Source organism: Alligator mississippiensis, chromosome 8 (assembly GCF_030867095.1).
Source record: "Alligator mississippiensis isolate rAllMis1 chromosome 8, rAllMis1, whole genome shotgun sequence".
Taxonomy (NCBI): domain Eukaryota; kingdom Metazoa; phylum Chordata; order Crocodylia; family Alligatoridae; genus Alligator; species Alligator mississippiensis.
This window is the reverse complement of record NC_081831.1, coordinates 14,844,425-14,868,218: the sequence shown is the minus strand read 5'-3', so window position 1 is coordinate 14,868,218 and position 23,794 is coordinate 14,844,425. Positions and strand designations below refer to the sequence as shown.

Genomic DNA, 23,794 nt, shown 5'->3' with positions numbered 1-23,794 from the left:
GAGCCAGTACCAAGGTATTCGGTATTTCCTTTGCCATCACTGCATTGCCAGTACTCAACAACAAAGGACTCTGATATTTCTTGGTTATGAAAAGTGCTATTTTAAATCCAAATCCAAATTCTATTCTCAAACTGCACAGAACTGCACAAGAACAGACAGTGCTCTACTTTCCTGACACCCATAAATCACATGGAAAGTTTACATTGTTTAAAATATATTTGATTTTAACTGCAAAATGGTTTTTTTAATGATCTATTTGCCCAAGGCATTCTTGTAGAAAGAGTGGCTTGCGCCTACCAGGGATAGATCTAGATTGGTTTGATGGGCTGGAATAATTTATAATGGCATGAGGCAGTCTCAGGCAGAATGCTCTGTCAGATTTCCAAATAATTTTAACTCGTGTGCTCAGAGGGCGTGAGAATCACAGAGCAGCAGCACTGGAGTCCAGGCTGTTAGAAAGATAGTTAAGAGCCAAGAAGCTTTGGCTTCTACGCATGAAAGAGGAAAATGTTCATGAGTCCTCCCAAAAACAATAAATGGCATTTGTGGCTTATTGAGAACCAGCTAAATGCTATAGATAGCAGGCGCTGGCCATAATTACTCTTACACGACAAAAGAGACACTCGGCCCAATGTGTCATCGTCTTTGGAAGTGGTGAAGTGTTGCTTTTCTGCTTGCAGGACTGGCCCATCATCCTGATTTAACACTGTTTAGTGTTTATTCAGCATCTCTTGTCACACTTGACAGAGCAGGGTGAAGAGCAGTTACAAGGGGGGTGGTATTGATGCAGAAATGGAGGGAAGGAAATAACTCATCCAATCTCACCTGGGAAGAAAGTGGCAGAGACAGGGATTCTCAGAACTCCCATTCCCAGGTCCTGCTCACTAGGCAACACTGCTTCATAAGCCCTTGGCCCAGGGACTGGCATTCTCGTTCCCTGCGTTACTTCAGATCAATTTAGAACGAGATTTTCCCTAGCCTCCATCACAGTGATTGCGAATCTAAACCCAGAGTCCTGGGGCCACGAGCAGCACAAGACGGACTCAGCCCGAGTACATAAAGCAGCATAGCTGTCTCAATACGTGTCCTCAGCAGAGGCAAGTGACACTGAAAGGACGTAGGAGGGTGTGTCTCATTGATTCCCCACATGTACATTTCTGCCTCAGCATAATGTATCAGACATCTTTAAGCTACAGGAAATTGGTTGTCAAGTGTAGCCTAAGAAATGCCAGTCCACTGGGGAACTCGTGCACCATAGTATTTACTGATCAGACCGAACTGTAGCAGCATCCAGGTTAAGAGATGCACGATTTGCATGCACTGCTCGACCAGTGCACCATAGTCCTGACACACACAGTCCCGTTATTGCCCTGTTCCTGGTCTGTGCGCACCACCTACCACCAGTCGTAGATCGCCATGACCATGATGGAGGAGATTCCAGGAAGCCTCTGCTGTTTGTCTCTAATGGCCTCTGCTGGTAGACCCGTAGTCCATGGGACTATTAGATTGATAGATTCACAGCTCTGTTTCAAAATGGAGGTGCTTACTTTGACTAGTAGAAATCTGGTGAAGTTTTTCCTCTAGAAATGGCACAGAAGCTGGTTTTGGAGTACTGTACTAATAGTGGTTGGTGAACAGATGCCTTCTGGAGCCAGAGCTCCCAAACTCAATCAGACAACAGCGTTAAATGCCCCTGCCTCCACAGGCAGCACTGATGCCTTCTAGTGCCCAACACAAGCCTGTCTGGCACTCCGGCTTCCCAGGGCGTTACTCTGTATTCACCCACAATGCCTTGATTTGACTTATGATAAATGTGGGAGGCAGTCCTCAGTTTACTAAAGGGGCACATTAGGTGCCTTCCTCCACCCTGCTCATCACCGAGCCACCTCTGTCTGACCCAATCAAGAGTATGCTCAGTCTCTCTCCACACAACATCCTCCCCCTCAATCAGGCTCAGTCTCTCTCCAGAGCACTCTGCCCCCAATTAACTCCAGGGTCTTAATCAGCTCGCTCACAGTCCATAACATACAGACCAACTGAACAAACCTGCATGCCCTAGAGCAGCTTTTCTCCACCTGTGGGTTGCAACCCAAAAGTGTGTCGCAAGAATATATGAAGGGACTGCGAACAAACTTTAAAAATGGATTCTCCTTTAAAGGAGAAAAACATGGGAAACTGTGGATTTTTCCTTGCAGGTTGGCTGAGTCCCAGCCTGCAAGGGACTGCTTGGGGTCCCCCTGCCCCACACACTGGGAGGCTGGGGCCTAATGGTGGGGGGCAGTGGGTCAGGAGTGTGGGGCACTGGGTTGGGACTGGCCATCAATGTTTACAGATGGCCCTGGTACAAAAAAAGACTGAGATCCACTGCTTTACAGGGCCCTCAACAGCCTCCCATCATCCCTTACAGCGACCCTATACATCATGGCTACTTTGCCCAAAATCGCTCACCTGGGCCAGATTCTTTCTGTTCCCAACCCCTGCTTATATACCTCTCTCTGGAAAAGATTCAGAGAGCTTTGATGATTCGGACAGTCCCTGGTGGCTGCAGCCCCCGTGCTCACCAGGTGCTGCCGGGTGGAGGGGTGATCCCCACTGCCCCCCACTGCATGGGGGACTCTGCACGAGCCCCCCAACCCCCTCCCACGGGTGCCCTGCCCAGGCCAGCTCTGGCCCTTTAAGGAAAAAGAAGCTGAGAGAAGCCCTGGGACTCACCGCTCCTCCAGCGGCCTCGGGACTTCAGGGGGCTTATGCAGAACCCCCCACGTGGTGTTGTGCAGCGGGGGGCAGCAGGGATCGCCCACCCCCACTTAGCAGGAGCAGTGACTCCGCGGGGGTTTCATTTTTCTTTCTCTTAAAGGGCTGGGGCAGTCATGGGGGGGCTGGGGGAGCAAAGGGGGGGCAGGCGGCTTGTGCACAGCCCCCTATGCAGTGTGGAGCAGTGCGGGGCAGTGGGGATCGCCCCCCCACCCAGCAGCACCCAGTGAACAGGGCTTTTTTTTTTTAACAAGTGCCAGGAGCTGGGGCTGGCGGGGCAGCCATTGCCAGGCCGGGGTGGGGATGGGCCTGGCCTGACTGATTTGGAGATTCGGAGAGTCAGCAGCAGCCGAATCTCCGAATCAGATTCAGCTGAATCAATTCGGGACAATGATTTGAATCACCGAATTGAATTGCTTTCCCCCAAATCGGCCGAATCTGAATCTGAAGCGAATACTAGCTGCTTTGCACAGGCCTACTCTGTAGTACTTTGCGGTATAGCAGCGATCCAATACTTACACTGAGACCTCAAAAGCAAACATGCAAACCCCCTCGTGTTATAACTACAATGCCAATAGGAGAGCATTTGGGATCTGATGAGAGAAACTCTGCCATTGCTGAGTAAATAGCATATAAAAATACACACCAACAACAAACGGCCTTATCTTCAAGGGCCCCATTATTCCTGTTCCAGTAATAGATTTCTGTGGATTATTGGGAAAAGGTAAAAAAAGCTAGGCACCCAGTTGAGCTGAGGGCTGAATTCAAGTTAATTTCATGCAAGAAAACTGCTATTAAAGCTTTTGAAGAGAATTAAGAGGGAATTAAATCTCTCATTTCAGCTTAGTCGGTACAAATAAACCTTCAGTTATGGGATTAACAATACTGAAGCAGAAGTAGTGACTGCTAGAACTATATATTTGATGCTTGTCATTCAGGACAACAGTGTCAAAACAGCTTGGATCTTTTCCAAGAAACCATTGGCTTTGTGACTGCTACTGTTTTTTATTCTTCTTGGATATAAAGTTAAAAAAAAAACAACACACCAAAAGAAGATATTTTTAAAAACACCACAATCATTATCCTTTATCCCCACAAGAGTTTGTGCAGATCTTGCTTGGAGTGAAATCCTTTTCCAAACAATATTGGACAAAGATATAGCCCCTCCAATGAAGAAATTTTCTATCTAATACTTGAGGCATTTGTTGTGCACAACTGAACCCCAGCTGCACCTGACAAAAATAATACACTGATGCAGAAAATAAACCACCAAGGTAAGAGCTGATCACAAACTGACTAGGATATAAGGACTAGTTCTACTTAATGTGTACAGTGGCCAGGCACAATGCCAAGCTGAAATATCATTCAAGTGAAGTACAGATTCTTGTAACCTGGCTCCCAGTAATCCTGGAATGGGCAGAATGCAGACAGAATATTTGTTAATAATGCTGATGACAGTGATTCAGCCTGGTTTCTAGTTCCAGAAACTTTACTGTGCCAGTCACTTATTAGAGTGGATTTATATTTAGACTACACAAAATGTGTGGAATGTGAACTGGCATTAAAGTTAGAGCATGCTGTGGGTAGTCACATGTTAAGGGTTAATAACATTTCTCACCTGTGTAGCTCTGACTTGCCACTATAAGGCTAGCAAACAGGGTCATGGCTAGTACCCAGGACAGCTGGGCTCCATTCCTGATCTGGTGGCAGTGGGGGACTGAAAGCAGTGCATCCTGGGATGCAAATTGCTCATTTTATCTCTGTAGAGCAAACTGAAGTTACCCTAACACCAGTTAGGTAGCATGGCCAAGGTTTTGACCCTGGCCTGAAGTGGCGTAACTTTGAGACGCTCAGAGGCCACTTAGCATGAGTTAATGAGCTTTAAGATGTGACACTCGCATTTTAAGTGCCCTTAGTATGGTTTAAGTGTAATGTGTAATTCCATCAATGTGTAATTTTAGGTTCCTTCCAGCCCTAATGTCTATGAAATCCATCCTTAAACTAGCCATGTCTCAGTTTTCCCAACTGTAAAATCGCACTTATCCTTTATTAAGCACTCTGAAATTTATTCCTGCCTAGCACTTAGAGTAAAAGAATGATTTCTGGTGGGGAAAAAGGAAACTTGGGGCAGTTGCCAGGACAAACTCCTACTCTTGAGAAAGGGTCAGAGGATCTTTGATACTCATAGAGAGGGGAAAGGAGCAGGCACTTTTTTATTTAAGCTATAAGACTGTGATAAGGCAAACACCCTCTAAATCATCTATCAGCTCAAGCAAAAGGATGAAGCTGAGAACTGGGGTTTGAACTCCTTGTTCCAGAGAACCCCTGGGCTAGATCTTTAGTAGGCTTGAGTTAGCATAGCTCCATTGACTGAAATGGGTCACTTACAAGTTATACCACCTGAAACTATGGCCCTAGATATTTCAGACTAAGTGATCCCTTTTTCCAAAAATGACTGCTGCTTTTTGTGGCCCAACACAGCAGTTAGAGAGAAAAAAAAATCACTCTGTGCCAGGCTGATACACGCAGAGAAAGCATTTGACAGCCAAATCATATGTGGACATGGGCAAGGCAAGATTAGAATGGACCAGCACCTCTGCCTGGTCTGGTATTCAGTAGGCCTGTGTGAAGCAGCTAGTATTCATTTCGGATTCGGATTCAGCCAATTCGGGAGACAGTGATTCAAATCACTGTCCCGAATCAATTCAGCTGGATCCAATTCAGAGATTCGGCTGCCAGATGTGCCAAATCACACAGACCCCATCCCTCGCCTGCTCTCAATGGCTACCCTGCCCACCCCAGCTCCCAGCTCTTTGAGAAAAAAAAAAGCCTGCACTCACTGGGTGCTGCCAGGCAGAGGGGCGATCCCCTCTCCCCCACACTGCTCCATGCCACATGGGGGGCTCTGCCACAGGTCCCCCTCCCCAACCCCCGCCTGCTGTCCCACTCCCCCTGCTTGCCCCAGCTCCTGGCCCTTTGAAAAAAACAAAACAAAACAAAAAAGCCCTGACTCACTGGCTGCTGCCCGACGGGGGGCAATCCCCACTGCCCTCCCCCACTGCCCCGCGCTGCACAGGGGGCTCTGCATGAGCCCCCGGAAGGCCTGAGGCCACTGCATCAGCCACTGAGTTGGGGTTTTTGTTTTGTTTTTTCTTAAAGGGCCGGGAGCTGGGGTGGGCAGGCGGGGCAGCCATGGGGGGGCTGGGGGAGTGGGCAGGTGTCTGGGGGCACTCAGGGAGGGCTGAGGGAGCAGGCAAGGGATGGGGCCTGGCAGTGGTCCCCCCATGGTCTCCTCCCCACTCCTCCAGCCTCCCCTCCACAGCCCACTACTTACCGGCTCCGAGGCCAGGTCCAGCTCCCTGTTGCAGTGGGTGGGACTGCCTGAATCACCAAAGCTCTCTCAATCTTTTCTGAATCGATTTGGAGAGCTTCAAATCAATTCAGACCTTTTAATTGGTCCCCTGATTCAATTAGGATTCGGAGATTCGGTCACTGAATCTCCTCTGAATCGAACCACAACCTGAAGTTTCGCACAGCCCTAGTATTCAGGGCTTTTCATTTCAACTAGGTTTTCATTTAAGGCATCTAGTTTCTGATGGGAGCTAGAAGCAGATGTGCTGCACTATCACATGAAATTACAGACCAAGGATAGCTTCAACTAGGCCACAAGCAATCAGATACTGGAAGTTTCACAGAAAAAAACCCCACTGGCTTTGTCAAGTGTCCACTTTAGAAACCATGACTTGAGATAAGGCTCAGAGAAGCACCCAGAGCTTTGATGGTGACTAATCAACTCTTCCACCCACCACCTTTTATAACCCTGCATTATTAAGACTGTCTGTACATCAGGTTGACTCACCATTTCCTATAAGCCAAAGCAAGAACTAATATTCCTCCAATACCAGGTTCTAAATTCCTTGAGAAGTTGGAGTTGGAGAACTGTGTGTGCAAAAAGCATCATTTCAACAATATGATGGTCCACAGCCAGGTCCTAGCCTTACAGTGGTGTCTGATATTTCTTGGGGCAGAAGAAGTTTTAAGTACAGCAAACAATATGGCATTTTGTTCTTATAGAGCATCTGCCATTGGATGTTCTCAAAGAATTTTAGAAGCATTTATCATGCCAGCCTTGTAGCATCCCAGACTTATAGACACAGAAAATGAGGCATGCAGAAGTAAAGATAACCATTTTCATACATGGGTTCCTAGAGTCAAGCACATAGATAACTCGCCTGATTTGCAAAGCTGTTGAGCACCATTAAATTATACTAGGGCTGTCTGTCAAAGCCAGGCTGCTTTGTTTAGCACTTAAGCATGAATTTAGGTCCTTAACTCCAGGCACCAAACGCTGAAGCTTTTGACCACTGTGACTTGACCAGTATGACTCTGCATATGATTCAGAGAACCCAGGAGCCCTGACTGAGTCCCAGGCTGCAAGTACTTAGTACTAACGAATCACATTGGGAAATGTCAACTGCTGCCAGTCAGGGCTTACACTAGTATCTATTAATGAGGTGAGGCAGTAATTGGACTGTAGATTTATTAACCATGTGTGAAGAATTACACTGCCCAGCAGGCAGAAATGGTTTTTATCTCTATGTTTGTAGTGACTCCTTATTGCCAATTAGTCACCAATGCAGCCTAGCTCTTGAGCTGAGCAAATATATTCACAAAGGACAATTTATGTGGTAGATTTTGCCTCTTTCTGCTCACAGAATATTCAAAGGAAGGTCATGGTTCCCATGAGATGATTAGTTGGTTGGTGATGTTTCCTATGAATGCTTCCCCCACTTTTTTTTAACCTGTGGTTTGATCAAGATAATTCTCTGTGTGTTTGCTAACTGAGCCATGCTGATTAGTCATGATTAGATCACTAAGGATAGGTACAGACATTCAAAAAACCTGAGGTGGACTTCATCAAACCTATGCGGGTTTCTGTAAGCCACCTAGGTTAGAATGGGAACAAACAGAACAAATGTTCGCCCTTTGGGGAGGGAGGGGGCATGCAGGCTGTCTGCACTGGCTTAGGTCAGCAAGTTGGGGGTGCTCCTGCACACTTCCCACTAGGCCCCCTGGGTTGCTGGTGATTGCTGAGCACAGCTGAACATCTGGGCCACCTCTGACTGGCTGCTGGGTATCATGGGCGAGCAAGCCTCCAACCCCCCTGCCGTCATTGTGGACCTTCCCCCATGCCCAGCCCTAGGTTTCCAGGAGAACCTCAGAGCAGGACACCATGGCATGCACCTCCCCACCCCTGCACCGCTGAGTTGTAAAATTCAATTTCTGCAAATACTCATGCATACAACTAGTGTTCCTCTTGATCAAGAGTGGTGAGGACTCCTTGCAATGAATGCAAAAAGAGATTCTTATTCAAGTCACTGGACAGAGTGAGACCCTATGGTTCTTGCAGGCTTTTGCTCCTAAAAGAAATAAATATAACTTGCACTGTACAATAAGCGCTACAAGGAGCATCTCCAAACTTCAGCCTGGTCTGAGCCAGGGAGTCCTGACTGTACTCACTTGGAAAGTCACTTTCTGCAGACGTTCAGGCCAGTGCAAAATGTTCAGAGAGCAAACCAAAGGGGCCAGAGATGCCTAGGGAAAACTCATTTAAAAATAGAGTAAATATTCACAGGAAACTGCTTGTAGAGCTCATCAGCATTCCCCAGTGGATCCCTGAAACCACAGCAGCTCTGTGTGCGTTAGTACAGAGCAGCTAGTAAGCATCTATTCCAGTTCCAGGATCCCAGTGTGAAGCCTCTTCCTAATGTTTGAGCCTCCAAAGCCTGCAGCTTCTATTTCCACTCCAGTGCTCCACCACTGTTTCCTCCTGTCTTGCAGGATTGTGACAGGCTTCTGTACATACACAAGGCTGAAGGCAGGCCAAGAGCTGAAGTGTCCTGCCCCCTGATGCCACAGCAATCAGAAGACATGGGGACCCAGGCACAGGCAGACTAAATGTCCAGGTAAAGCACTGCGAAGAAGCAGCCAGCCCTGCCATGGTCTGTGCTTTATCCAGATATGCATAATTGATATGCAAAATGTGAGGCATCCCTTTGAAGTCACATGCTGCAGCAGGAACTTGGCCTCTTTGAATTTCAGACCAGAAGAGACTTCAGCAGGTTTTGACACAAAAGGAATCAAAAGCAAAGCTCAGACGAGCTGGAAAGAGATGGAGGTGACAAAACCCACCAACTGGAAATTCACAAACACAGCATCCTAATGCACAAGTAATTATTTGAATGCAGAGCGCATGGGTCACCACTCCAACACCCAGACGTGCGACTCTGACAGCAAATAAAATGGCCTCAAAGGGTTTCATGCTATTAGTGTTCCATTACTCAATCTGAAGAGAAATGTTATAAACCAATTTTCTTCCTGCAGAAACATAGAGGGGAAGAAATGTGTGGGGAGAAATTGAAGATGGCTTTTTTTCCTCTGCTTACGGAGAGGGGGAAGAAAAGCCAGCTGAAAACGTGTATGTGGGAGAAAGAGAGAGAGAAGAGACCTGAGAACGTGGTGTTCCCCGTGAGTGCCTCTGCTAATGTAGCTGAGGTAAATACATCCGCAGATGACAGAGCACACATTGCATGAGCATTGTGAGCGCAGCTCATGTCTACATCTAATTCCATCCGCTCCCATCCAATGGGGCACGAAGAAACTATGGTTCATTTATAATCATACTTTCAGTGCTGGCTTTGACAGATGCAGCATTAAATCATTAGGCCTTTCTGTACTGAGTTTTTTCATCTTTGCTCTACTGCAGCTTGGGAAGAGGTGGCTGGGCCCAAAGGCAGGGGAAATAGTGGGGTGATGCCTCCCTGCAGATTCACAGCCCTGATCCACTTCTACTAACATATTGGAGGCAGAGCAGCAGAGTCCCACACAGCTGCCTAAATCCACTCTGGCAGTTTTATAGGTCGGTAGTGAGGATTCGTCCCCTGCTCAAAGGCCCCCTACTTAAAGCTCTGCATAAGCACAGTGCCCCATGTGGGCAGGGGAGACTGCTTCTCAGCAGGGTCCTGGCGGGAGTGCTGGGCTGCTGCTGCTAGGCTGTTCCTAGTGTCCTAGCTCAGAGATTCCCAAACCTTTTCTCCTTCTGTACCCCCTTCCAGATTTACCAGCTGCCTGCCTACCCCTACCAGCATATGTTTTATATTTTAACTCCTTAAATGCCAATTACTATTAGAATGAAAATTAAATCTGTCATTACAAAATTATTCCCACATACCCCCCAGAGATGTCTTGTGTACCCCCAGGAGTATGCATACCATTGTTTGGGAATGCCTGCCCTAGCTCACTGAGTGCTGGCTCATGGATCACTAGACTGCATTGAACCATCCAGACATACCTTGGGAGAGGACGCCTTGTCAATAGTGAGCGTGCCAGGCTAGAACTTGGAGTCAATTCCTGGTGCTGCCACAGGTTTTATCTAGGACCTTGAGCACATCACTTAGCTTTCCTGGGCTTCAGGGTGCTATCTGCACAGGGCACTACCCTAACCTCACAGTAGTACCTTGAGGTACTTATGTAAATACAATGGACAGAAAGCCGTGAGGTCCAATCTGACCCCAGGAGGTAGTAACAGGCATTAGACAGCAACAGCTTTCCAGCTGGGTGGTGGTGGAGTGGGCAGGGACCTCTCAGTTTCGTGGGAGACATGAGTCTACAGCACAGAGGGCCCCAAAGACCGACTGGGCTACAGACAGCACCCAGCCCTCTCCCTCTTACTGGGGCTCTCCAGTCACAACAGAGACACTCAGGCAGAGCACAGCTGGTGAGATGGAGACTACAAGAGGACCTCAATCACCACGGCTAGGGATAGACTTTACACATAAGCCAGTTTAAGTGATCAGAAACTGGTTTAAACCTGTAACAGAACAGATGTTCAGTGCACATAAACCAGTTGGAAAATGGTTGAAACCGGTTTGAGATAAACCTAGTTGAATGTAGTAGCAGACTTAAATGACTTGGGTCAAATCGGTTTATGCAATGTCTGTCCCAGACCCCTTGCTGGTTTAAGTTAAATCAGAGTCCCCCAACATCCCAGCATGCTCTCTGGGCTGGGCGGAGCTCTGTGCTCCACAGCAGAGCTGGCCCCTCCCCTCTGCTCCCTGGCCAGAGCTCCTCCGGCACAGACTTGCAGGCACAGCAGTGTCTGCTGGCTCCCCGTGCCATGCTCCCCCCACCCCTCACCACTTGCTGCTTAAGCAGGGATCCCTTCCTCCTCTCTGCCACAGCATGGACCATAGCCAGTAGGGTTATGCGAAACAGCTCCATTTCATTTCAACAGGACAGTGTTTCGAGTTTTGTTTCATTTCAAAACCACTGTTCCATTTTGTTTCGTCGAAACTGTTTCGCTATTTCAATGCTGTTTCAACGTTTTGCCCATAAGCTATAATGGGGAAGCAAGAAGCTGCCTATAACTTTGCCTCAGACTGCTAGCCTGGGGCTGGGGCCTGGCAACACTCCTGCCCCTTAAGCAGCCAGCGGGGAAAAGCCTGGGACTGTCCAGGCAGACCTCCCTATGAGAGAGTCCCGCCTAGGCCTGGCCATGCCCCGCTCAGCTTGGCTCCCTGCAGAAGGGAAAGGAGGGCTGCTCTAACTCCCCCCCGGCTTCTACCCTCAGCCACTGCAGGCATGTGCCTGAATTTCCTCAGTCCAGAGAGAGTGTCTGTCCAGTTTCAAACCAGTTCAGCCTAGCCAGGTTAGACTAACCTGCAAAGATTGAATCAATTCAGGCTCAGGCTTTTTGAATGTCTGTCCCTAGCCCATGGCTACCAAGTGGGCACCTCTCCAACCTCTTACCATGGATTCCTGTAGTTTTTAAGGCACTGCACACTCATTTATTAGTTACTAAGATGTTGAACACCGAGCCAGACTCCCTCTTCTGTTGCTGTGAAAAGAGTCAGGATCCCTCTGCTGTGGTTGCTGCTGCTACTCAGGCTGCTGATTTTGTTTCAATTAAGCTCTCAAGCATTTAGGGTATTGTGCTACCTTGTGTGTAGGGAGCCTGTTACACATTTAGCACTGTGCATTTCATTTTCTCCACTGTTGGTGTTATGAAGATTTGTACTAAAGTCCCTGACAGGAGCCAAGAGCAAAAAAAAAAAAAACAAATGGGAAAAAAGGGCAGCTTGCCAGAGTGGGTCAGGCTCCTGCCATACCCTGAACTCTCCTGTCAACTCTGCGTGCTGGAGCTGGTATAGATCCCCTGGCACTCTGTGCAGCAGAAAGGCTGTGCAGTCTTGGAGCACGGCTCAATTCAAATTTGAGTCACCCTTGCTCTTTCTACTGAACACAATAGTCTTCTTTACCTCCACTCCTAAAATGGTTGTGCAGTATTGCTGTTAAATTCCTGCCACAGCTCTCTGCAGAGGTGGCTGTATTTCAGATGGTCACCTTCCAGCCCCGAGCACCAGCCAGACATGCATAATTCAATTCCAACAAGTCCATGAGCAAACACACACACACAGAAGCACCCTGGTGCTACCACGCTGTGTGTCTCCCGACACCCTGTTGCTCTGCTTATTCTTTGCTAAGCAAAGCAACGTGGGCTCTGCCACAGGGCCTTAGTTTTAGTTGGCTAGGTTTCTTTGAGCATTTACCTTTCCCTTGACTGTGTGAGTAAAGAAAATGAAGAGGTCAATAAACATTAGCCTGTTTTCTTGTTTACCTTCAGACTGTTTCAATACAGCAGAGTGCTGGGCTTTGCTTGGAGAACAGCTAAAGAATCAGTGGGGGCCAAACTTATTGGCAGGTGTGCGACAGATAGCCCTGCACACCCCACAAGTGTCACTCTCATCCCCTTCTGCTGCCCCATCTGCTGTTTTGCACTTTGCTTCCTGCCCTGTGCTCCCTCCCCATCTGCTGCTGTGCTAGCTGTCCCTCTCTAGCCCACCATGTGCCATGCATAAAGGCTGCCCATGCTATTATGTTGGCCACCCCTGGCTAAAGAACACAAAAGAAGCCTCAGTGCTCCTTGATGTGTCCTGAATAATCTGTGGCATTGCCTGAAAATGCAATACAGGAAGAGCTCACTGCATTGTCACCTCTGGTTCCTTCATGGGGGTTGTTACCTTGGCTAGGGACAGATTACACATAAACCGGTTTAAGTGATCAGAAATTGGTTTAAACCTGCAACAGAACAGATGTTCAGTGCATATAAACCAGTTTGATAATGGCTGAAACCTGTTTGAGATCAACCTGGTTGAATGTAGTATCAGACTTAACTCATTTGACTCAGACTGGTTTATGCAATGTCTGTCCCAGACTCCTTGCTAGTTTAAGATAAACCAGAGTCCCCCAGCATCCCAGCATGCTCTCTGGGCTGGGCGGGGTTCTCTGCTCCACAATAGGGCTTGCCCCTCCCCTGTGCTCCCTGGCCAGAGCTCCTCCAGCACAGGCTTGCAGACACAGCAGATAGGGGTGTGTGAAACGGGCTGTATTCGATTCTGATTTGGATTCAGATTTGGCCTGATTTGAGAGATGATTTGGATCAGCGATTTGGCCATAGACACAGCTTTATATGCTTTTTCTACATACTTCGAGGTACCAGGTGCAGCTCATGAACGCTGCGATGGTTGGGTGGATGGAATATCCCACAGAAGCACGGGGAGGCCTTCCCATGTGCTCAGTGGCAGACCCCCCTGCACCTCCCTGGCTCGTTGATCGGCCACAGGGGGACCCCGGTTGCCCCACAGACCCAGGGGGCACCAGTCATGCTCCTGTGGGACGCTCCATCCACCCCACCATATCAGCAATCACAAGCTGGGCCTGGTACCTTGAGATACATAGAAAAAACATATAAAGCTGTGTCTGTGGCCAAATCATCAAATCTCTCTGAATCTCTCTGAATTGATTTGAAGGCTTCTCCTCCCCCGTCCCACTTGCCTCTCACTACTTGCTGCTTAAGCAGGGATCCCTTCCTGCCCTCTCCCACAGTATGGACCATAGCCAGCATGTGGTATGCTAGTTAATGCTGTGTAAGGCTCCAGCAGAGACTGCAAACACAGCAGGGTCTGCTGGCTTCCCCCTGCCCTACCTCCTGCTAGCTGCTCAAGCAGGAAATCCCCCCCTCCCTTCCACCTCCCACAACATGGACCCCAGCCCCATGGACCCTAGGCATGTGGTGTGATAACTAATGCCGAGACCTGTCTATGCGTGTCTCTCCAATTTCACTGGGACAGGCAGGCAGACAGAACAGGGCTTTTGGAGCTAATCAGTAGGTCACCCTCATAAGCTGTTTAAGAAGAGTTTGAAATACTAGGACAGAGGCTATTATTTTGTTAATCGGTTGATAAAGACTCTTATCAGCTTTGGGCTACCTTGCTTTCCTGTCAGTTTGCTGCAGACAGTATGACGAAGCAGGGAGGGAGATTGAAAAGCTCTGTATCATCAACAGATGCATGCACTGCCCACACCCCTCTTCATAGGCAACTGGTAGGGGGTGCACGGGGGTTCACGTGCCCCCCCTGACTGGGCCCCCCCTTACAGTCGACACTAATGCTGTTGTTAGGGCTGGTGCCCCTGACAGGGCTGCCGCCATCAGCAGCTTCTGCAGGTGCCCTGCCCAATTCAGGAGGCACCAGTCACTCATGCCCCCCTTGCCTCAGAGTGCTAGCTACGTCTGGGGGCTGACAACTCTCCCACCCCTTGAGCAGCCAGTGGGGAAAAGCCTGGGATGGTGCAGGCAGACCTCCCTAATGAGAGAGTCCTGCTGGGGCTGGGCTATGCCCCCCTCAGCTCAACTCTGCAAGAAAAGGGAGGGCTGTTCTAGCACCCTCCAGCTTCTAGCCTGAGTCACTGCAGGCATGTGCCTGAATTTCCTCAGTCCAGAGAGAGTGTCTGTCCAGTTTCCAAATGGTTCAGCCTAGCCTGCAAAGGTTAAATCAGTTCAGGCTCAGACTTTTTGAATGTCTGTCCCTTGCCCGTGTGTCTGGACCACTCCTTACCTTTACATGGCATAGCGCCCAGTCCATTCAAGCTATAGCACAGAGGCATACCTACTTTGAGACCTCACCAGAACCACTGTAATAGCTCCTGCAGGCTTGTCTTGGTATGCCACAGTCATTGACTAATGCTGACAGCTGGAGTGGTGCTACACTTGTCTGTGCAACAGGTAGTTAAAAGTTACAGGGAAGCACTCATTCACCCACCAGCAAGGTACAGCCAGACTAGCAAGGACACAGAGATCAGACTGGTGGAATGAACTCATTTCTTGATGGGCAGAAACAGCCATTCCTAACAATTACCATCACCATTAGCTCTCCTGATGGAGGCCTCAGAAAAATGGCCAAGTGCAGCTTGAGAGTGAACTCTGCAATCATCCCTAAAGATGATCTGTGAGATGCTGAATTAAGCCACCTACCAGCATGTCACATAACCCTCACAAGAATAGCAGCATTTTTCATGCCTTCACTACAGGAGGAGTTTTAGTTCTACATAGCAACTCTTTCTCCTATGCATTTCCCTACTACCCTCCCACCCCTTGCAGGTTTTAATCTCAAACAAATTCCTGGTTGGCCTTTTATCTAAGGGGTGGGTGTCCTTCAGGTTACCACTTAATCCTCAGCTCATACCCAGCACCTAAAGGCAGTCGATAAGTCATAAATTGGGCTAAGCCCAGCTCTGCTCCCTTAGAGGGCTCTCCCACGTTGCTGTGAAGTCCTTCCAAGATGACTGGGCTGCTATCAGGCCGTGCATGTTAAGAGTGTGGGTAGAAGATTCGACTCTTGCACTGTTGATCTTGTACCCTAGACCAGCACCATGTTGATTCAACCACCACACTGTGGATCTGCCTGAAAAAATGATTTCCTCCCTTAAAATATTCCCAACTACAACTATTTTAATTGTGGAAAAAAAGATTGAGTGCAAATATTTTCATTAAAAATATATTTGTCATAAATAGTGTTGCTTGTGATGAGCCTCTGCTTTAAAAAAAAAATCATGCAGCTTCAAGTTTGATGCCCTTGCCTTGTGACAGTGCGAGTACTGGGAGGAAATGGGGTGCTTGTCTCTGCTGGACTTGGAGCGTGGATGAGGAAGAGAGAGCACAGAGAAGATAAGTGTAGATATCAATAGCAGGGGAATGCATCAATCAGCTATATTTTTACTAAGAGATAAATACAATAGAAATGTATTTGCCCCCAAACTATCTATGAAATATACTACAAAGCCAAACACAAGTCTGGACTACGGTGGTAAAAGGGCAACAACCCTGTACTCACCTACATCAGGACTGAAATTGGCCAGTTTAGTCCGTTACAGCAGCCTCAAGTTGGCAATAAAATAATTGAACGTGATAGTCTGTCCTACTCAGATCACAGCCAATATACATCAGAGAATCCTCATCTGCTGAGATTTATTCATTAATGAGCAAAAAACCTCCCAAAGCTCAGTACTGCTTTGACTTATGTTGTGGTTTAAATTTAGAGTGAGTCAATGAAGCTCCTCTGGATTTATTCCAGTGTACCAGAAGTCAGAGTAGAGCCGTCAGTCCTCTTGGGACAGGTTACGCAGGAGTTGCCCCGTCCTTGTGGAGCAGTCCCCACCGAATCAGGGTGGACATTCCAGTATGTCAAGTGCTATTATGGGTTTCAAAGAGGCCGCTTGGATAAGCGGTATCTCAGGGTCTGTCCTCAGGCACTAATTAACAGTTGTATCCCAGCATCCTGATTTACTTGACCTTGTGGAAATGAATGAGACCAATATTAAGCAGTTAGAGGGATAGTATTGTGACTGATAGACCCCAAAGTTGGATACATTTCCTTTTGTTTACAAAGCCTTTGCAATTCCTTGAATGGGTTTGCCTCTCTCCTGCTAGGCTTTTAACCATCTCAGAGTCTTTCATTTCAATTTCACTCTTATTTTTATCCAAAACTCCAATATCTTTCCAATCATTATCATTATCCTCACCACCACAATCATCCGTGCCAGTGACCCAGCACTCATGAGGCTCCTACCAGAGCCTGATTGGAGCCTGTGTTGCACTTAAAAGTCCTCAGTGACCGGCACTTGCTTTATGTATGTCCTACTTTGCAGACAGGTCCTAATTGGTATATTTGTGCTATGGCACCTGTTAGAGATTCCCCTGCCAGACTTTTGATTTGCAGGTGATGGGCATTTGCTGGAGCTCTTTGGCTTTGTTCCTGCAGTATCTAAGATCCTCAGAGGCACTAATGAATTTATCCCCACAGTAGCCCTGCCTGGTGGGAGTGGGGCTGCTGCTGTGCAGACTGAGAGCTGAGGCACCAAGGGAGAGAAATTTAAAAGCCCAGGCCAAGAGATTTAAAAGAGCAGGTTTGGTCGCTTAAAAACCTGCGGTGCTTTGAAAATTTCTGTACAAAAAGAACAAAAACAGCTTGTCTGCAGGCCTACAGGAAACCTGTGGGAGCCCTGGGAATGAAATCCAGATACTGGAGAAGTGGGTATTTTTTCTCCTCACAACTCAGCTCCCAGCTTCACTTCCGAATGTCCAAAGTGTCTGTGTTATTAGTGATTGCTATTTGAGCTGGTTCTCAGGGGTAGGTTCCTCTCCTCCCTGGCACAGACTTCCTTCTTCTCTCCACCTCCCTCCTACTATGAAGGTTGTTTTTTATTCTAGTGTGGTGTCATAGGGGGTAGTGGTTTGAGCTGCGCGTGCACTAAGCATGCTGGGAGTGAAGGACTGGCACTTGAGAACTCTGTGGTCTAAATTCTACTCTCTGGTGTAAGTCTGGAGTAAACTCCTATGAGCCAGTGGGTTTAGTCCATAACCCAAAACAGAATATATTCCACAGCATACATGCACATGAGGAAGCAGCATGAGGGTTGACCATCCCATGCCTTGCACAATCGTTTATGTCAGAGCAAAGTGAATGTGAGGCAACTTTTAAGATGCTAGATTAGGACTCAGGAGTTTAGGGGGTCAATTCCCAGCTCTGCCACAGACTTTTAATGTGGCCCTGATCAAGTTACTTAACTTCACTGTGTTATTATCAGTGTGACCCTGACCAACTTAATCTCTCTGTCCTATTATCCTCTGCAATGTGTGTGTAATAATCCTTCCTTTCTCTCCATCTCATTCTCTTACGATATGACCAGAGTGACTGCAGATGTACTCAAGCTATCTTCAAAGTAGCTCTTTTTGGTACTAGTAGCAGTGTAGGGGTGGCAAGTATATTGCCTGAGTATCCAGCTTAACAGCCTTCACTGAATTAATTGTTTTCATGTCTGTGGTGCTGACAGTACCCAAGAAAGTGAGTTCATTGTTAGTTCAGGTACGTATACTGTATTGACCTGCAGTGTAGACATTTATGCTACAGACTCTCCAGGGCACAGACTATTCCTTATATTTGTACAGCACCTTGCATAATAAAAGCACCAGCTTTCTGAGGGCCTCTAGGTATTACTGAAATATAAATACCAACAACAACTATTCTTATTTGACAGCATTTTATGCCATCCACTTTACACTCTGTAAATGTCTGAGGAGGGTGGAGGGCAAAGCTAATTTGGACCCAGCACAAGATTAGTTTAAGAGAAGATGGAGCATGTATATATTAGATGGCACTAACTTCTTCCGTGTAGCAGAATTTTCCAAGCAATTATTGTAAGAGGAGGAAAAACAAGAAAAGAAATGATTTTTTAAAACAAGATGAAAAATCTCCCACAACAATGTCCTAACTTTTAATTAAAGCCTCTGAGTAATTACCGTCCAAACATCTAGTTCTCATTAGATCCAGTTGATGTATTTTCACTGGCCTGTAGCAAAGGGTGGGTGTCAACTCATTTATAGCCTGCACAACTATTTGAATGAGAGGAATGCTCTAGCAGGTGACCTGGAAGCTGGATAATGGTGATAAGGTTGTCAGACACTGGGAGGGACTTCTGTACATGAGGGCTCAGATGTTTGTTCTTCTCTGAGTTAATATTATGTTTTAACCAGGGTTTTACACATGTACTGGGGAAAAAAATCAGAGCTCATAAGGGAAAACAATGAGACAGGAGAAAGAGAGAAAAATGCCCATAATAAAATTTTGCTAATAAAAGATATGACAGGGGTAATAAATGTTATCTTTCCTATATAGCCCTTCCTGCTCCAGAACCATCAATTACTCAAAGGCACTAAATGATAAAAAAAAAATAGTCTGGAAAAAAAAAAAATCACTGAATAGCATTGGCTGGCACCTGTGTCCTTCTGTCTAGCCCAGTGCACTGAAGGTGGGAGGGTCCTGTTTCAGCAGCTATCGAAAGCTTGAAATGCCGGTAATGAGACCTTTTCTATCTATTGAAGTTTGTTAACGTGCTGCGTGGACATATTGAGTTATCGATTACTTGAAGCCTAAAATGAGCAAGCTCATCTCACCCTCTGGAGGGATTCAGAAAGGTTCTGTGTGTTTTCATTCTGCCTCTATTGAATTACCCTCAAGATGCTTTGGATTTTTCTTTGAATCGGCGATCTTTTTTTTCTTTTTTTACTGGAGATTTTTCTTTTCTTTCTTGAATTTTTGTGTCTCGGGCCAAATCAGCGAAATCAGTTCTGAATTCTATCAACTGAGCACAGCTTAATTGTTCAAATCTGTATGGTGCTACCATTGGCATGTATCCTACTTCCCAGATTCTTCAGCCTGGGGCTTCAGACACTCCCAAAGCCGAGGCAGTTCAGATGCCCCCTAGTCTCATTTTTGCCCCTAGCCAAAAGGCCAAAGGAGCAAGCTAGAGGGAAAGCTGAGAGTAATCCCCCATCACTGTAAATTGTGTAGCTGAGATCCTCCCATTTGAAGGCATTTGCAGACTTTCACAGGGGCCAGACAGCCCACAGTGCAAGGGACAGGCCTTTACCCTAACTACACCAAGTCACTGAAGGCCAAGAAGAAGGGCATCTTCCCTGCCAAGTAAGTAAAACTGCCTGGGCCGAAAACAACCTCATGTATCTCTCCTGCCTGAGTGATCTGTGACTTGGCCTTGGGAGCAGGAACATGATTCAAGGAGCCAAGGGGGAATTTAAAGCCTCTTGCGATGTGCTTTATTCTACAAAAATACCTGTGAAGTGGGGCTCTGTCCGACTGCTGGGGAATGGGTGTTCTTTATCCAGAGACCTGAAAAACTCCCATTGATTTCAATTAGGCCAGGATTTAAACTAAAGCTGCATTAAAGCCTGAACCAAGCTGAGCATTAATAAAAGAATATGCTAGCTACCAGACAAATGCCATGGAACTAGAGTGCACTTACACACCTCAAATAATCAATTATCCTATGCATCAACTGTGTAACATTTCATGGGCTGAAATATATTGCAAGGACTCTTTGGTAAATGTGTGTTACATCTGTGGGAGCCAATCAGTGCCTGAGTCATTGGTGTTCAGGATACAGGCCAAAGTGAGTTAATTTGTTGGGCTCAAATGGTAGTAATCAGTGACCTGATGTCTAATTGGCAGCCGGTGTCAAGCAGAGTGTTCCAGAGATTGGTCCTGGGGCCAGTTTTGTTCAATATCTTCATCAACAACCTGGAAGGTGGGATGGAGTGCACCTTCAGCAAGTTTGCAGATGACACCTAGCTGGGGGGAAGTAGGAGATACACTGGAGAGTAGGACTAGGGTTCAGAGACACCTAGACAACCTCAAAAGAAATGTCATGAGGTTCAATAAGAAGTGTTAAGTCCTGCACTTAGGACGAAACAATCCTATGCACTGGTACAGGCTGGGGGCTGACTGGGTAAGCAATAGAGCTGTGCGAAGCTTTGGGTGGTGATTCGATTAGAAGGAGATTTGGCCCGATTTGGTGGCCAAATCTCCAAATCCGAATTGAATCAGGGTACCAATTAAAAGGTCCAAATCAATTCAAAGCTCTCCGAATCTTTGGCAAAGATTCGGAGAGCTTTGATGATTTGGGCAGTCCCTGGTGACTGCAGCAGGGAGCTGCAGCTGAACTCTGAGCTGGTAAATACTAGGGGTGGGGAAGGGGACTATGGGGGGACCACGGCCAGGTCCCATCTCTTGCCTGCTCCCCCAGCCCCCCCAATCCCTGCCTGCTCCCCCAGCCCCCCCCGGCTGCCCTGCCCACCCCAGCTCCTGGTGCTTTAAAAAAAGCCCTGGTGCTCACCAGGTGCTGCCGGGCAGGGGGGTGATCCCCACTGTCTCATACTGCATGGGAGGCTCTGCCACAAAGAGCCGAATCTCCAAATCAGACTCGACCAAATCGATTCGGGGCAGTGAATCGATTCGAATCACTGTCCCCTGAATTGGCTGAATCCAAATCTGAAGCGAATACTAGCTGCTTCTCACAGGTCTATTAAGCAACAGCTCTGCAGAAAAGGACCTGTGGGTTACAGTGGACAATAAGCTGAATATGAACCAGCAGTGTGCCCTTGTTGCAAAGAAGGCTAACAGCATAGTGGGCTGCATTATTAGAAGGGTTACCAGAAGATCAAGGGAAGTGATTCTTTCCATCTATTCAGCACTGGTGATGCCACATCTGATGTACTGTGTTCAGCTTTGGGCCCCCCCGCTACAGAAGGGATGTGGAGAAGTTAGAAAGAGTCCAGCAGAGAGCAACAAAAATGGTGAGGGGCTGGGGCACATGACTTAAGAGCAGAGGCCAAGGGAACCGGGCTTATTTAGTATGAAGAAGAGAAGACTGAGGGGGGATTTAATAACAGCTTTCAACTACCTGGAGGGTGGGATGCAGCTAGACTGTTTTCAGTGGTGGCAGATGAAAGAACAAGGATCAATGGTCTCAAGTTGCAGCAAGGGAAGTTTAGGTTAGATATTAGGAAAAACTCTCACACTAGGAGCATTGTAAAGCACTGGAACAGGTTACCCAGACAGGCTGTGGAAGGTTTTTAAGACCTGGCTAGACAAAGTCTTGGCTGGGATGATATAGTTGGGGACAGCCCTGTCCTGAGCAGGGGGTTGAATTAGATGATCTACTGAGGTCCCCTCCCAACCCTAATTTTCTCTGATTCTATAATTCCATTTACTTTTGGCTTTTGTATAACGCATCCTCAATTGCACCCGGTGTTTTTCTTTGATGGCTGCCTCACAGAGACAGATACAGTTATATAAACCCTCTCCCCTCATACATGATTTAAACAGCTTTCTTCTTAAACCACACCAAACAAAGCACTGAATAGGTCCTAAAATCAATTGGGATCTTCTTTTCATTTTCACAAGTGCAAGCTGTTCTATGGACAAAACAGAGCTGTTTCGAGAGAGGATGGCAACAGCTTCACAATACAGGGCTGCTATCAAGGTGGAAACAAAAACAAATTGATGTTATTTCCAACTCCCCCTTGTCCAAACTCTGTTTTTGAAGATGCTACTGAAGACATGAATGGAAATTCTTTCTGCATTTTTTTTGGTATTTTGTAGCTTTCATATTCTTTGCACAGCCCTTTGTCTAGGTGTAAGCTACCACTGCTTCACAAATTGAAGTTGGAAGGTTAGAGCAATCAAATCCATTTCCACAGGATACATTTAACTGGACAGGTTTTGCTTTAAACCTAAGTACCCTACTGGGGATTCATTATCAAAATCCATCCGTTCCCCATTTGTTTTTAATGGGAGGGAAGATGAGTCTTGAATAATTAAAAGCCAACTCATTTCTGTCTGGCTGCATGTTGACAAGGAAGCAAATGCTCTATCTTAGAAATGCCTACTTCTGTGAGAACTGGCCTTTGTGGGGTTTGGGAATGAAGATACTCTGCAGACCTATGTGGAGGTAAACAGGGTGACAGCACAAGACTTCCCCAGCAATTGCTGAAAGCCAGGAAACAGGGATTCCTTTAGGAAAAAAAAGATGGAGTGAACTGAATAACAATTACAAACTTCAAGCTGATGAGAATGATTCTTGGTCTCTGCCTTCACTGATCATATTTGTAATTTTTCTAAGGATCAAGGTCTGAGCAATGGTTTCTAATCAGGCTTTGCTGTATGTTCTTTGCCATCTGCCTTACCTGACACACACAAATTTCCTCTTCAATGAACTGAGATCCTCAGGGTGATCCAGGACTATCATTTGGAGACAGTGATGAAGATTTCCTGGAGCTATCTGTCTTTATCCATATAGTAAGCAGGATGGCTAGGGGAAGACACTCCGTGGCTAAGTACAGACAGTCAAAAAGTCCGAAGCTGAATCAATTCAGTCTTTGCAGGTTAGTCTAAGCCGCGTAGATTAAATTGAAACAGAAGTGAACAGACACCTTTGATTCTGGAAATGCAGCCACATGCCTGTAGTGGCTCAGGCCAGAACCTGGGGGGTGCTAGAGCAGGCTCTCTGGTTGTGTGTTCACTTCCTCTTCCTGCTACCCCCAAGGTCTCTGGGATTTGCAGTCCACAGTTACAGCAGCAGGACTCCGCAGCATTCCTCATCACTTCCTCTTCCTGCTTCCAGGTACCACTGGGATTTGTAGTCTACAGTTGTAGACAGCAGTAAGTTTGAGTGGGGGAAGGGGTGTTTAACCCCGCTCCCTGGCCCCAGACAGGGTTTGAGGGGAGGACGGACAGTCCCTCCCATGAAAACTGGACTGCATCCCCAGCCAGGCTTGCCCCTCCAGCACACTAAGCCCTTTTTGGAGCATCAAGTCCCTGCAGCAATGTGGTGATCTAATGCACATGAGAGTTCAATGAAAGCTAGATGCAAAATATCATTATGCTCCTTTATAAATCCATGGTGTGTTTACACCTTGAATACTGTACCCAGTTTTGGTCCCAACACCTCAGAAAGGATATAGAAGAACTAGAGCAGGTCCAGAGAAGGGCAACAAGCTTGATTAGCAGCATGGAGGGGCTTCCATATGAGGAGAGACTAAAGAGGCTAGACCTATTCAGTAGGGCTGTGCAGAGCTTCGATTCCCGATCTGATCTGGCGGAGATTCAGCCCGATTTGATGGCCAAATCTCTGAATCTGAATTGAATCAGGAGACCCTTTAATCTCTCCGAATTGAATAAGAACCCTCCAAGTTGATTCAGAGATTCAGACATAGACACAGCTTTAAATGTTTTTTTCTACAAACCTCTAGGTAGGAGGCAGCTCATGAGTGCAGCGATGCTGGGGCAGA

General features: G+C 47.0%; 1 long non-coding RNA gene across 1 annotated transcript in view; it reads right to left on the bottom strand.

Annotated features, from left to right (window-relative positions):
- The window catches only part of LOC109284768 (uncharacterized), a 30,448-nt gene extending 7,470 nt beyond the window's left edge, over window positions 1-22,978 (bottom strand). The window contains exon 1 of the long non-coding RNA XR_002092345.2: window positions 22,691-22,978. This is a non-coding gene — a long non-coding RNA (uncharacterized LOC109284768). The remainder of the gene's footprint in view (window positions 1-22,690) is intronic.
- Between the last annotated feature and the right edge of the window lie 816 nt (window positions 22,979-23,794).